The following is a 14,583-nucleotide window of genomic DNA, read 5'->3' as shown; positions in this document are numbered from 1 at the left end:
GTGCGAAGTCGGGGCGGGCCACTAGTTTTACACTAATATTCATAATCTGAAACAAAACAGCTTTTTAACAAACACTTGTTAGTGTGATAGTTTTATCATTCGATTATCTATTGTTTTGCCTTGCCTGTTTTTTAAAGAAATTCTTTACGTGCCTTCTTAATCTGGAAATTTCGAGGACACATTTGTATTCGAATATGTTTTAACAGGTGTCTGATAAACCTTTTCGTGTTTTGGTTAATGTCCTAATACTTACTGATATCGTTGAATATTGACATCACTGTTTTGTATTGTATCGTACCAAAGCGCTGTTGGAAAAATAAAAGGGATATTTTTAAAGTTCGAAATGGAATAATATTGATTTAAGTATTTATTTGTTGAATAAATTAGGAACCAACTACAGATCAGTATGTATTTTACCTATTTAATTCTTAGTGAAATAACAGGAGTCAGGACATGAGAAATGAGAATCTTTTGAAATTTCTATAGCGCTAAGTATTCGTAATATTCGTGAAACATCTGCATAAAATGTTAGCTTAGTTGTTTTAGAGTGGTTTGACAATTATGAAATAAAAATTGTCCTTTTAGGCAATTCAATTATCATCAACTTTTATCCTCGAAATAACAATAATTAAGACCGCCTCGGCCCGGGCAGGAGTCGTTGTCCTAAAGCTGTCCTGCGTGGGCGCAGGCAATTCCGATCACATGCCGAAGACAGGTGACACGAAAGTTTGGACCGTTCCGTTCTGCCAAATTTAATTACTCGTATTTCTTTTCCTCCGGTAGGTAATGCCGAGTACACCAAGCGGAGAGGAAAGAGGAAAACCTAGACTCCAGATCCGGATTCAAAGGCCTAAGAGGCCTAAGAAACCAAGAAGAAGAAGAATTGATGACCGGTCTGGCTTAGTCGGTAGTGACCTAGTGACCCTGCCTGCTGCGGTACTGGGTTCGAATCCCGGAAAGGGCATTTATTTGTGTGATGAGCACAGATATTTGTTCCTGAGTCATGGATGTTTTCTATGTATATAATTATTTATTTATCTATTTAAGTACGTATAACGTCGCTTAGCACCCATGGTACAAGCTTTGCTTAGTTTGGTGGGGCTAAGTTGATCTGAGTAAGGTGTCCCCAATATGAAAAAAAAAATCTAAGGGACTATTTAAATTTACCAAAGCCCGCCTCTTCATCTCAAAAACCAATATCAGGTTTCCTGGGCAGTCCTTGTCGGTCTACAGCAGTAATTTTCAATGTTCACTAACGTTCGCGTCGCCATGGGAACACAGATCAGCAAACAGCGCAGCTTTCTCCGCCTAAACTGCAGAGTTTACGGCCCTGACTCAGGACAGCCTGATCCGACTGGTAATCAAATGTGTTTATAGTATCCACTAATGAGCGCCTTTGTGGGTCAAGCTTTTGGGCTTTAGGAATTCAAATTGTAAGCCAGAAATTAATATCTAGGTATGGTCAACCAATTTGAATCCTAGGCCACTCTAGAACCATTATAGTAATCTTTATTATACTGTGCTACAACCCTGCGAGGGTTTACGCGGGTGAAACTGGTTTTTTAACCCCCGACGCAAAAACGAAGGGGTGTTATAAATTTGACGTGTCTGTCTATCTGTCTGTCTGTCTATCTGTCTGTCTGTGTGTGTGTGTCTGTCTGTGGCATCGTAGCTCCCGAACGGATGAACCGATTTAGATTTAGTTTTTTTTGTCTGAAAGCTGAGTTAGTCGGGAATGTTCTTAGTCATGTTTCATGAAAATCGGTCAACTATGTCGCAGTCGGGGGTTTTACAAAATTTAAATTTTTTGAAATTCGGACTATGTGTAAATTCCACAATGTTGTTATTTCAAGGACAAATTATATCGATTTATCGGGTTTCACCAGTAAATCCTCGCTTGTCTTATTGACGCCCTGTTCTATTTTCCATAGAAATCACATTGACGTTTACTGTGTAAAGGTTCTACATTGGCCTTAGGATTCAAATTGGTTGACTATACTTGCAGGTTGCAGGCAGCACAACTAATTTACTTGCAGATTCGCTAATCCTTTAGATGGATATTAATTATTATCCATTAATTAGTAATGAGCAGTATGAGCACCATTGTGGGTCAACCTTCTGAGAATCTGAGCTTAAGGGATTACCATTTTATTGCATGCCATATTCCATATTACAGATTACACAGCCAATTTGTTACAAACTCTAGGTCCATGGGGTCCCAGCGCGAACAAGTTGTTAACAGAAATCGCGAAGCGTCTGGTTAAGGTAACTGGTGACCGAAGAGCTGGCGATTTCCTCGCACAACGTATCAGCATTGCAATACAGCGAGGAAATGTCGCCAGTATCCTTGGTGCAAGGCTCAAGGGCCTATTTTAGATATTAGCTAGCTTTTAACTTTAGTCTTAGTTTCTTATACATATAATTATGTAAATATGTTCATGTAAATAAAGATGTAAATTTATATCATTTGTTACATTTAATGCCAATGTTTCGGAATTATATTTTCTTGGAAACAGCGCCCCGTGATGAAACCGAAAATACGATGGTAAACGATGGTAATATCTATAGACATGTAACTCCGTAAGCTATAGCTGACATTTCCTGAATTATAATTTAGGACTATTAGCTTTCCTATCGCGAATTTTCTCATCTTTTTTATGCGATGGTAAACGAGTAGACAGGTCGCCTGATGGTTACTGATCGCTGCCGCCCTTGGACACCCGAAAAACCAGAAGTGCGTTTCCGGCCTTTAAGACGGGTGTATGATCTTTTCTTGAAAAGATTTAAAATACGGCTGTTTAATGCACAAGCCCTATGAATATGACCAAATTTGTTTATCATCATTCATCATCTAATTTGGCGAATCTAATGTTTGCCCGTGTGGTGACGGGTTAAAAATTTCACCACCCCCTTTCTTCCCGTGGGTGTCGTAGAAGGCGACTGTGGGATATGGGGTAAATTGTGGCGTAGGCGAGAGGCTGGCAACCTGTCACTGCAATATCACAGTTTCGTTTTCTTTCAACCCCTTATTTGCCAAGAGTGGCACTGTAACTTTAGCAGTTTCACGTGCTCTGCCTACCCCTATATGAGAAACAGGCGTGATTGTATGTATGTATCATTCATCATTTCAGCCATTAATCGCCCACTGCTGAGCATAGGCCTCCCTCGTGTACGCCACTTACGGTCCTGGGCCAATCTTATCCAGAAGTGCCCCGCAGTTTTTTGAATGTCGTCCACCCAACGAGCCAACTCCGCTTCTTAAATTTGTTTAATATTTTCGTATCTAGTCTATCGGCTAACTGTTTTTCACCGCCTAAATTTACATTAACAAGACAAGACTCTAAAATAGCAAGCTATTGTCTACGCGACCATTGTTTTCGCTCGTCCGAATATATTTTGCAAACATACATTTATACCTACCGTGCGCACTATCGTGCCATCCATTATGAGGTTTGTCAAATTACATATATCCATACTAATATTACAAATGGGAAAATGTGTGTGTCTGTTTGTTTGTCCGTCTTTCACGGCAAAACGGAGCGATGAATTGTCGTGATTTTTTAAGTGGAGATACTTGAAGGGACGGAGATTGACATACGCTACTTTTTGTATCTTTCTAACGCGAGCGAAGCCGCGGGCAAAAGCTAGTCTTAAATAAATAAGTCATATGATATTAAATACGAACCACGTAGCACGCGTCTCTGTAAATGGACATATGTATGTACAACAACTATTTATTAATCTGTGGTATAACTGACTATTTCTACTAAATCCTATCCATATCGTATCTAAATCTAATGTTTGGCGAATGGATACTACGCACATAGTTAGAAATATTAACTTTTGAAATGTAGACTTCTAAAGATGTTTGTGAAACACAGTTGTTGACAAATTATCCTTATATAAGGAAAATTATTAGTTGTTTGCCATCGGACGATGAAACCACAAAAGACCAAACAATCCTTAGGTATTTTATTTGTTTGAATATATTTTTTGCAATGCCATATTGTAAATACTCTTCCTAACATTCAGAAACGAGCTTGTATTTACCCATGACTGGTGTTATGGGCGATATTTCAGCTGTAACCACAGACAACAACGCTACTTTATAAGTTACTCATCCTTACTTCTAAGAATGTCGCAAAACACTTGTTTAATAATGGTAAGTACATAAATATTTGGTTAGGTACCTACAGTTTGTAACAAAAACATTAATTTTACTATTATTAAAGCCATTGTCTACAACATCAATGACATCTAATGAGGACCATCACTTGGCTTGACAGCAATGACAGCATTATAAAATAAAATGCCTGCCTAATGCCTAATGCTAAGCCTGTGTGGTGACGGGTTAAGAATTTCACCACCCCCTTTCTTCCCGTGGGTGTCGTAGAAGGCGACTATGGGATATGGGTTAAATTGTGGTGTAGGCGAGAGGCTGGCAACCTGTCACTGCAATGCCACAGTTTCGTTTTCTTTTAACCCCTTATTTGCCAAGAGTGGCCCTGAAGCTTTAGTAGTTTCATGTGCTCTGCCTACCCCTTTATGGGATACAGGCGTGATTGTATGTATGTATGTATGTATAAAATAAAATAAAAATAAATAAATAAATATTTTAGGACATTCATACACAGGTTGACTGAGGCCCCCGGTAAGCTCAAGAAGGCTTGTGTTGTGGGTACTCAGACAAACAATATATATAATATATAAATACTTATATACATAGAAAACATCCATGACTCGGGAACAAATATCTGTGCTCATCACACAAATAAATGCCCTTACCGGGATTCGAACCCGGGACCGCGGGGTTATAAAATGAAAGAACGAATATATGAGTATTATACGAAGTGATACTGATAATGAATGAATGCAGCCATACTTACTGGCAAGAATGACAGAAAAGAGATCGCCAATAAAGAAGAAGACGAGAAAGGTAGCTTGGTACGTATTCATAGAGATAGCTTAGGTAGGTAAATAAAAAATAAAAATAAAAATAAATTTAAAAGTACCTTGAAACTGCACTTGTTGCAAACACTTGAGTGACAACTGCATACATGCAAGTGCCACTTAAGAGGATACGGTAGCGAAAATGCTAGAATGGAAAGGAGCCCCCCTTTCAACTTGGGAATTTTATTTAAATATACAAGTGTTATTAACTAGATTTATCGAAAAAAAATTGTCCATTAAGAATAATTCAGTCAAAAGATATTTCAAAAAAACCGGCCAAGAGCGTGTCGGGCCACGCTCAGTGTAGGGTTCCGTAGTTTTCCGTATTTTACTCAAAAACTACTGAACTTATCAAGTTCAAAACAATTTTCCTAGAAAGTCTTTATAAAGTTCTACTTTTGTGATTTTTTTCATATTTTTTAAACATATGGTTCAAAAGTTAGAGGGGGGACACACTTTTTTTCCTTTAGGAGCGATTATTTCCGAAAATATTAATATTATCAAAAAACTATTTTAGTAAACCCTTATTCATTTTTAAATACCTATCCAACAATATATCACACGTTGGGGTTGGAATGAAAAAAAATCTGCCCCCACTTTACATGTAGGGGGGTACCCTAACAAAAAAAAAATCCACTTTTTATTTTACCACTTTGTCGGCGTGATTAATATGCATATTGGTACCACATTTCAGCTTTCTAGTGCTAACGGTTACTGAGATTATCCACGGACAGACAGACATGGCGAAACTATAAGGGTTCCTAGTTGACTACGGAACCCTAAAAAATCTTTAAAATCGAGGTTCCGCTCTCGACTCTTTCCTCCTTCAAAACTTAATCAATCGGAACGAAATTTGAGAATCTGAATAACAATGAAATAATCTATGTCGGACCGTTTATTAGCTTTTTTGGTTAATTGTTACCAATCTTGAGTATCACACCTTTTATGCGCCACAATGAAAAAGGCCGTTTTGGAAATTTTTTATTGGCTCTAGAGTCTTTAAAAAGCAGAATATCAAAAGAATCGAAACGGTCCGACACAGATAAAAATAATAACAATCTGTGTTGAAATAGTACATTACGATACAAGTGCGTAAAAAAGGAAGTTCGAAACGAGCGGCGATAAATTAAAACACGACCGAAGGGAGTGTTTTAAATCGACACGAGTTACGAATTTCCTTTTCGCACGTGTATCGTACGACGTTTTTCAGTACAGATGAGCCTCCGAAGTTTCGACTTGGCATATAATGAACCACTTCTCGCACTAGTGCGTAAAAAAAACACCATCTGTACTGAAAAAATCATTACTCTATCTTCAAAAACCAGGGAGAAAATAGTCGAGAGCGTTTGTATGAAGAATTGACCCCTACCGTATCGTCTTAAGTGAACAGTTAGACTAAAATAAAATGTAAGTTGTATAAACATGAGACATAAAGAGACTCATACCTGCAGTCAAACTGTATATACAGTTTTGCAGGAACTTGCTTAGCTTTAAGACTGTACTGTGCATTTTAATAATAAATAAATAAATAAAAAAAGGTAATACTTTCCCAAAACTTCACAATCTAAGCAGCCTAACTACTGGATTCGAAGAAAATATTCTTAATTCGTTACTCAACGTTTTAACGTAAAATCCCCACATCCTCAGACTGTACAAAGAATGTTTACCTGCTGATAACGATAAGATATGACCACGCGAACTGGACACGGTTCCGCTTGAAAAGTAGGTGCCTGAGCCCTGATAACACTGATGTACAGATAAAACTACTTAATCCTCACAAGCTCGTATCGCATTGTGTTTTCTACAAAAACGTACTGCAGAAGAGTCTGAAAACTTGGTAACTGGTGTAACTGCAAGTGCAAACGCATAGGTATTCGTATTGTATCGTAGGTAGGGTGCATTGGGGTAATTTCGAAGCACAAAAATGCTCGGGTAATAAATTAATAATATAATGATTTTTATGTGACTTTCGAAATTAGACGACTTTCGGAATTACCCCAATGCACCCTATATTTGTATTTCTGCAACTTTGTGAATATTCGGAAAGATAAACAAGAAATTACCCTGCAATGAATCAGGTTGTAAACTTGACGATATTTAGACTTAGGTCTTTCATTCATTTACAATCTGGTATTTTATCATTTGTGTTTTTCTAATAGTCACTTCTTTATATTATTCGATTACAAGAAATTACCAATTATTAGAACCAAAACCCTTACAGTTTTGACACGATAGGAATATCATCATTTTGATCCTTATCTCATACAGATAAGAGTAATTTTACAATAGCCCTCTAATCGGGTCGATTGAAGTGGCTAATCGGGTGATTTTGAATTCTCTGAAACCTCTTGGAACTTTGTCCGAGAAATGAGGAAGGAAAACATTTTACCTACAAGTCTACAACGAAGATAAGATACAAGTGCGGAATACTATCTAATTACAAGTATTCAGTAGATTATGTTTATTTTCTTTGAAAAATACCTTCGAAGTACATATCCATACTAAGGTGACGGACCCAATCATGGACAGTTTAAGAAAAAAATTGGCCTGTTTTTGATATTTCACTGATAAATGTAAAAATTCTACCGCGAAGCGTGTTAAATCTTGAATGTCCTATCCTTCTTCTACATTTCAAGCGTATTGCAGAATGATTTCTCCTATTGGTTTCTTCATAGTTGACAAATTAAAACTAGGTGTTTTTTCTCCAATTATGGACGGCAGTTCCCCAGTAATGGATCCCCCATTATGGACAGTGAAATAAGTTTGAAATTTTACTTTTAAAGCCAACTGATACGCAATTAGTCAATTTTATACACCATAAATACAATTAGTTTGGGTTATTTTAACATAGGATTGTTTCTTGTAAATTTTGGTTTTGTAAATTGTTCCTTGTCCATCATAGGAGGTAGGCAGTTTTTCGGGTCCAGTAATGGACACTCGCAAAATAAGGTCATTTCTTTATATCTTTGGAGCAACAAACTAGTATGTTTTATACCTTATCTCATGCTTAATGCAGTAAATAAAACGCATTCAAGATTACACCGTGCGTTATTTTTTTATTATTTTATACATGAACTCATCTCTCTTAGCAACATTACTAAGAATTTGTCTTGATATTTTTTTCAGTAAACTGGTGAATTTTATCTTGTCTCCAAATCCTTCAGAAATAACCGAATTAATTGAAACTTCAAAATGAAACAGCTCTACAACTCTAGTTTATGGTACATAGCCGTCAGGTTTTAGAAACTTATTTTAGATACTTATTTTTAAGGATTTATGTTTTTTTGTCCATAATGGCATCACCGTCCATTATGGGGTATTTTACCTTAATCCATAATATAAATGGGAAAGTGAGTGTGTCTGTTTGTTTGTCCGTCTTTCACGGCAAAACGGAGCGGCGATTTAACGTGATTTTTTAAGTGGAGATAGATGAAGGGATGGAAAGTTACATAGGCTACTTTTTGTCGTTTTCTAAACCCCCACTTCCCTAAAATGGGCGGTGGAAGTTTATATGGAGCATTCCGCAATTTTCGACTTTAACGTGAGCGAAGCCGCGGGCCAAAGCTAGTAGGTATATAATTCAGAGAACCATATGAGGTAAATAAATTGATTACAGTAAGCACATATTTGCCGATTTATGACGACATACATACGTTTTTATTTTACGTAAATATGTACGCGTTATCAATACTCGTATCATTAAATACGCACCCACGCACTTTGTCACCTACTCGTTTGCGATAAAGATGCTGAGACACTTGAGACAAAGAGTGTTCTTTCCATTTGCAATATTTACATACTTACATACATACACTCACGTATGCGTTTCCAAAAGGCGTAGTTTGAGCACAAAGAAACTGATCCAGTTTCAGTGTCACTCTTAGCAATTAAGAGGTTTAGGGGTTGAAAATAGAACAGAAATGTGGACCCTCATTCTCTAGCCTAGCTTTAGGTCTCTCTGTCTAGCTTTAGGTTGATTATTTTAATTATCCAATCTAAGGTAACGGACCCAATCATGGACAATTTAAGAAAAAAATAAATTAGATTTAGATTTCTTTATTTCATGATAAAAATTACACTATTAATTTGTTACATGTCAAAGTTATGTTTATCTTCCCATCATGATCGTCAAAAATTACATTATAAATTGAAAATAATAAAATGAATAGTTTCTCCCAATAAGGATCGTCATTTACAAAGAGAAATACACAAATCACAAATTTCGCCTGTTTTTGATATTTCACTGATAAATGTAAAAATTCTACCCCTAAGCGTGTTAAATATCCTATTCTTCTTTTACATTTTAGGCGTATTGCAGAATAGATACTGCTATTGGTTTCCTCATAGTTAACAAATTAAACGAGGTGTTTTTTTCTCCAGTCATGGATCCCCCATTTTACTTTTAAAGCCAACTGATACTCAACTGATAGTCAATTTAATATACCCCAAATAAAATTATTTTGCGTTATTTTAACATAGGATTGTGTCTTTTAAATTTTGGTTTCGTAAATTGTTCCTTGTCCATCATAGGAGGTATGCAGTTTTCCGGTTCCAGTTATGGACACTCGCAAAATAACAGTATTTTTTATATCTTTGGAGTAACAAACTAGCATGTTTTATACCTTATCTCACGGTTAATGCAGTAAGTAAATATTCAAGTGTACACCGCGTATTATTTATTTATTATTGTATACATGAACTCAACTCTCTTAGCAACATTACTAAGAATTCGTCCTGATATTTTTTTTCAGTAAACTGATGACTTTTAACTTGCCGCCAAATCCTTCAGAAATAACCGAATTAAATGAAACTTCAAAATAGCAGCTCTTTGACTCTTGTTTATGGTGCGATGCCGTCCATTTTTAGAAACAAATTTTAGATCCTACTTATTTTAAAGAATTTGTTTTTTTTTTGTCCATAATGGCATTTTTTGTTAAGGTTCGCGACATTGTTATTTATAGGTATAAATCTCATTTAGTTACTCATTTAATAATGTGTTAGTTTAATAAGTTATATTACAGACTTGAATGTAAAAAACAAGTGGTGAGTTCGGTGAATACTGGCCCAACTGATACAGTTTATACTAGTACGGGGTCAGAAATACACTTACTTAACTTTGTCTTGGTTTTTACCATAGAATAGTTACGACAAATAAAAATGTAAGTAGTTTTAGCACTTTTTCTGGCACAATAAAAGATTTTTAGTTATTTTTTAATTATTTCCGTCCATTATAGGGTATTTTACATTATGCCCGTATTTGATTAGTTACTAGGGTACGACTATTTTGAAATTAAATCACACGCCTCACCGTTATCCCAATCCTAACCCGCATCTCCCAATTTGTACGATGACACCCACAGCACCTAAATGACAATTACAAACATTTTTGTAATTTACAAAAGGCGCATAAACACATGTTGTAACAATGGCTCTTCTGACGTTTATTTGTAAGTGTGGAGAGTGTTTAACGGGTCAACAGCCGATGATAAGTACGCCTCATTGTAACCAAATCGCGTAGTAGTGCTACGTGCCTACTGCGATTTTACTGCTGGGTTTAAAACATTTTATTGGGTATCTTTTATGCACCTTTTGCAATAGAAATACCGAAATACCGATGGAAAATTTTCTTAGTTGCGAAACTTTCCTCACAAACGTGAATGGTAACGTCAATCAAGAATTTCTTAAAGTGCCTAAATCTTCCTCATATTTTCTTGAAATATGTTTTGGGGTTTGTTACCTATTAGGGCTATTTGATTATTGATCCTGATCCTGTGGTACTTTCTAGTTATTTGTAAACGTTTCAGGAATTGTCTGGAACTAACAGGGTAAACAAAACACAAATGCTCGTAATGTAGGAATAAAAGTTTTGGCAAGTACAGGTACATGCTTATTTTATATTATTAAGAATAATTCCGAACTTGGTGTGCTCTGGGGCAGTACTGTAATATAGTAGTGGGTGGCAAGTAGTCTAAGTACTTACTCGTAAGTGATAGAAAATTCATAACTTAAATCATTCTTGTTTTTAAATGTATGTCCAGTCTTTCCACTTTAACGACCGTTAATCAATGTCGATGATTGATCACTCGTTAAGCGTTTTTTTAATGTAATTGTTCAAGCAAGAAGCCAAAAGCCGACAGGGTCAACACACCGAGATTACTGCTAATTAGAAGTCAACAGTCTTTACTCCGAAAAATATGCTGGCATTCTGGCACATGCATATCAAATGAATTGTCAAGAATCAAAGGAGAAATTTTTATAGTTGATATGGAAGGGAAATTCTCGCTCGAAATGATACAATACAATCAAAACTGTCGAAAACTCGACGAAAGCACCACTGTCAACACCTTTTAAATTATACTATCTATTCGTAAACCTTATTCTAAACGTATAAAGTTCACCTCATGTTCACCTTATGAAATAGTGAGCTTCTCTTCATACGAAGAACGAATAACGAAACAAAGAAATTTTATTTTACACTTACGACAGCCGTTAGACAATGCCCGCCCCTCGGTGACAATGAGCGATGGCGGCCATTCTTTATCTGAATATTTTCGGCCGAAGTCAACGACTCTTCGACGCCATTTTTCTTTTTGAGTAACAAATTGTGTAGTGTTGCCATGTTTTCTTTTTTGTGTACAGTGGAGTTTGTATCGTTGAAATTATTTTTATTGTTAAATGTAAATATTTTTATACGTATAAAGGTCGTGTTCAAGGGGACTTCGAAATGTGATACCGACTACTAATTATGGCATGGTAAGCAAGTCACTACTTAAGGATTGAACAAGTCGAATAGGCCCCGAGTCGAGTCGAGGCATCGAGATGAGATGAATACCTACATAATAGCGTAGTCGTAGGCGTAATAGGCGGATGTTACCTTGAAAATAAAATTCATAGACAGTTCTTGAATATTCCTTTACTAGGTACGGAACAAGAGAAATAAGTTCTGCTTTAAAAGTCATTGTCATTTTGTACGGATATGGTCGTATCATTCAGACATTTTAGCAAGGAATAAAGGGCCCATGGACTACAGATTGCCGGACGGTAATTGTTGCCACCCGGTGGTCTGATATCTGTAAGAGCCTTAAGTATACATATACAACTACAGTAGTATTTTGTGGGTTAAAAAATTACAGCGACATGACTCATTTTTTCCTAGTATACCTATACCTACAGAAACTTCTCCGAGGAACCCTTTTCTTGACAAAATAACAATAGTCGTATTGTTTAAGCTTTAATCTTTTCATTTACCCTCGAATGGCATAATCCTACCCTCAAGGAGCATTTTGAGGGTAGATTTTGTTTACATTTATTTAATATTTAAATTCCTTACAGAACAAGAACATACTATAGTATAGTTATATAACATATATAGAACATACCATACTATAGGTTAAAAATCGCATATTTTGATCCAAACTTCGATCTAACACGTTTTGCGCAGTGGCCGCAGCATGCGTGTGCGCAACTCTTTGTCTTAGAACAAAGGCAGTGACGCTCGTGACGTCCCCTTGCCGACCTAATTAGGTATGAGGTTAATTATAATAATTAACTTGCAATTAATGACGTGCATGGAAAAACAGTTCATTGTCACTTTCATCGGTTAGGTAATTCAAATTGCCTATGGTTTTTTTTTGTTACTTTGCTAGCAAGTGTGTACGTGTAGGGCTCGAATCATGTCCCTACATTGACTCCGATCTTGGGCAGCTTAGGTAACCTCCTCTCATCCCATCTCTAACACCTTGAGCTCAGTCAGACCCAGTAGCCGAATGGCATTTCGACGACGCCAAACGAAAACGAAACGCCGCGAAAGGTAGTCTGGCTCTGTCGCGCCAATACGCAAGAGCGATAGAGATAGATATCTACGAGCGTTTCGTTTCGTGAGCGTTTGTGCCATTCGGCTACGCACCCTGTACAGACATGGTACAGAGTACACAGACCGACGCCAAGTTGTCTATGTTAAGCTTTGTTTTTTGACGGAGCAAAGTTAACTACTAGATTCGATTTGGTTTTGATACGATCGTGCCGATTTGGTTATTGAGCCAGAATTTTACGCCGATTCCGATTTAGGAAAGTAGATATCAGTTCGATTTGATTAGCAGGTACTTATCCTAAAACTCATAGTCTAAAATATGTATCGCAATTCGCAACGCATTTAGATGGATATAAACTTACAGGGGAGGATAGAGTAGAGGATTACAAACTCGAGTTATTAAAGCCTTCGGCGTCGGGCTTCAAACAGCCTCCCGTTCGTAATCTTTCACTTCACCATGTATTTAATTATTAGGAACTTTACAACGTAGGGTTCAGTGTGCCAGGTATAATATAATTGGTGAGGGTTATTAGAAAATAATCAGAGTTAGAGATTATTGGGACTAGTCTGTTCTCTTCATAATGTTTTTCTTTACTGAAGAGCAACTACTATACTTACTTAATTTGTGAGAAATTCCGAGAAACCCCTTGCCTTCCTTTGGACGAGTCAGGGTTCCGACTTTAGGATTAGAGCTACTTTTGAAGTTGTAGGTAGGTATATACAAATATATTATCCTCCTACGCAAAAATATAACGTTAACTTCCTAAATGTATTGTTTGTGAACGAAAGTGTGCCAACACGCCCAGCACCCTGCAACTTTCTTTGCGAAATTGAGGGCCGGGCCATCAAATACATACTTAATTACCTAAAGATATTTGGGTAGGAATTATAATAAACAATTAACACTTTCGCAACCAGGCAAAATTTCGAACAATACCCCAGAAACCGACAGAACTCGCTAGTCGAGCAAACGACGTGCAACTCAATGCCGGACGCCGCGAACCCGCTAGTCGGGCACCGCTAATAATGTTTTCATCTTGTACGTTAGTTTTATTTTAGCACTTTTATTTTTCTTCTACTTCTTATTTAATTTGCATTCTTAATAAAATAACTAATAGGTATAATATTTCATTCATAGGTAAACAAAATCTGAGTCACAAACTGTCGGCCACTTTATCAGTTTCCGAACGTAACCTTGACGAAAGTTCTAGATTTGAAAATTCAAAACAACCGCCAACGCATTGGCACGGAAGGGATAACTAGGCAATTAATATTTAATGTTCACTTATTTAAGTAATGTGTTTGAATATACATATGTAGTATGAATAAATTAAAATAATTATTTATGTAATTTTTTCATTTTAATAGGTAAGAAGTTTGATGTTTTCAAAAAAGTGTCAAAATTCGATTGCGCGTCTCCACAACACGTTTTCGACCATTTTGACTTTTGACACTGAGTTGTTATGTTGTAGTTTGTGAAATTATTTTGATAAAATATTAACAAGTATTGTTCAATTTATTTACCTGTATTTTGCATACATGTCTATTATTTAAATAGCAGAGAATTTGTAATTACGTCTAGTAATTGAAGTAAAATTTTACCACATTAATGGGCAAAAAGGGTTGGGGATTATCGCAATGAGTACATTACAAATAATCCGATAATTGGCAGCAATTTATGGCTCAACTTCATGGTCGCTAATTACGCTAATTCATGGCATTCCCTGGGCAATAACAATAACTGGTAATTAGCCTGTGTTGTAGTGAGAATGTTTCAATTCTCGTGTTATTTATTGTACAATTACTATAATTATTTGGCCATG

This window comes from Leguminivora glycinivorella, chromosome 16 (assembly GCF_023078275.1).
Source record: "Leguminivora glycinivorella isolate SPB_JAAS2020 chromosome 16, LegGlyc_1.1, whole genome shotgun sequence".
NCBI classification, from domain to species: Eukaryota; Metazoa; Arthropoda; class Insecta; order Lepidoptera; family Tortricidae; genus Leguminivora; species Leguminivora glycinivorella.
This window is presented reverse-complemented; position numbering follows the sequence as displayed.